General features: G+C 28.6%; 1 long non-coding RNA gene across 1 annotated transcript in view; it reads left to right on the forward strand.

Annotated features, from left to right (window-relative positions):
* Positions 1-2500, forward strand: part of LOC118766225 — a 6318-nt gene that overhangs the window by 1614 nt on the left and 2204 nt on the right. The window contains exon 2 of the long non-coding RNA XR_005002129.1: positions 358-574. This is a non-coding gene — a long non-coding RNA (uncharacterized LOC118766225). The remainder of the gene's footprint in view (positions 1-357; positions 575-2500) is intronic.

Genomic DNA, 2500 nt, shown 5'->3' on the forward strand with positions numbered 1-2500 from the left:
CATTATCTCATAAAACTTGAATTTAATGATTTGATTCTTTCTTTTTAGAATGACAGATTGCAGGGTATGTATAATATACATATATATATATATATATATATATATATATATATATATATATATATATATATATATATAATATATATATATATAAAATATATATATATACATATATATATATATATAAATACATATATATTGATGAACTAAACATCAGAGAAGCTTCGCCCTATGAAGAAACTACAGGTGGATCTGGCCCATATGAACATGTAAGAGGTAGAATATTTTTGCTAGATATGGCCAGTTTCAATGCTAATGGGCTTAGATCACACACACACACACAAACACACATGTCAGTAGTTAATATATCTGAAAAAGAAGCATACTCTAAAACAACAGAGCAGTAGTATCTTTAGATGGTTATTTGTTATTGCCAGTCAGAAAGTCGCCATTGGTTCTGCAGCTATAAAGCGCTCAGCTGAATAGGCAACTCATCCCTTATGCAGCTAAGTGCTATATAGGTGTGAAACCAATGGTCAGTCTCTGACCATCCATAACAAACAACCTTCAAAGTGTATATATATAACATGCCTGCACACACACACACACACACACACACACATATTTATATATATATATATATATATATATATACATATACATGCATGCATGTTTGTGTGTATGAAACAAAAATGAGCTAAGAGATATAACTCAGAGTGAGCAATGGCATGATTTTGAACAACAAAAACAAATAAAGTTATACTAAATCCCATACAAAATAAATTCTTGAATTATTGAAATTTTTCTTTCCTTCAAAATACATAATAAACAAATTCCTGGTGTTAATTGCATTCATTTCCAAATGAGAAACAAAATTAATCTCAAGAATCAATAATTGCCCAGAATTGGAATATCATTAAGGAAAAAGATACAATGATTGTCATATGTGTATACGCCTACATATGTGTATATGCTCCTTGCATCTTACCATCCTCAAGATCATCAGAAATGAAAGAAACTTGGTGTCCATCATTGTGGATACCTTTATGAAATCTACACAGAGCCACTTATGACTGTACTTGCACACCTTTTGGTTCTAGTTGAAACTTTTACACATAGAAGCAGAGCATTGAAAGTGGTTTGATTAGTGAGATGAGTCTAATGTGGAATAGATGGTTGGCCACACTAGCTATCACAAAAAGCATATATCTAGAACCACAGTCAGACAATAAAAATGGTTAGACTTGTCAACATAGTTGCAGCAATGTACTCATGTATTTTCAACATGTATGCATGTATATATGCATGTATATATGCATGTATGTATGTATGTATGTATGTATGTATGTATGTATGTATGTATGTATGTATGTATGTATGTATGTATGTGTATGTATGTATGTATGAATACATATATGTATTAATATGTATGTATGTATGTATGTATGCATGTATGTATGTGTATGTATGTATGTATGTATACATATATGTATTTATATGTATGTATGTATGTATGTATATATTTATATGTACGAGAGTAAGCTCATAAATATGAAACAAGGTGAAATAAACAGTACTCGAATACTGGAGGTAGAGTAAAATGCTTTATTAATAAAATTGCAAAGACATCACAAAAACTGTTACTCAGGGTTTCACATTCCCGTCCCTCGGACAGTTTTGGTTGAGAATGGAGCAAAATGTGGTCATATGCATAAATATAGAATTATGTTGATAGATACACATTTGAAAAAAGTTTTGTTTCATTGGCCCTTTCAACCAACAGTCTTTTCAATGACCGATTATATGAAATTACAATTATGATTTAAATTCATATTATTATATAAATCTATGAAAACCTTAAATAATATGATTTTAATTTGTAATTGTAATTTCATATAACCAGTTATTGAAAAGACCATTAGTTGCAAGGACCAATGAAACAAAACAATTTTTAAATGTGTATCAACGTAATTGTATATTTATGCTTATAACCATATTTTGTTCCATTCTCAACAAATTGGAACATGAAACTCTGGGTAATAGTTTTTGTGATTTCTTTGCAGCTTTATTAATAAAGTGTGTGTGTATATATATATAAGTATGTATATATGGTTGTATATGTGAATATATATACATACAGAGAGAGAGAGACAGAGAAATGTATGTGTGTGTATGTATATATATTATATATACATATATATGTATGTATGTATGTATGTATGTATGTATGTATGTATGTATGCATGTATACATATATACATACACATATATATAAATCAATAAAAAGAGTACAGTGAACTTGGTGTGGGGAGTATAAAATCCAACATATCAGAGTTCTATAAATATATGAATATATATATATATAAAGGAATAATGAGAAACTGGAGTTATTGAAGTTAATTAGAGTTTATTATCAGCGAAATCAATCATTATCTCTTACAGCTGTTTCAATTAAGCTCAGTGAAAATAAATATTAAAATCATATTTCTGAACTTAATCT

This window comes from Octopus sinensis, linkage group LG15 (genome assembly GCF_006345805.1).
Source record: "Octopus sinensis linkage group LG15, ASM634580v1, whole genome shotgun sequence".
Lineage (NCBI taxonomy): Eukaryota > Metazoa > Mollusca > Cephalopoda > Octopoda > Octopodidae > Octopus > Octopus sinensis.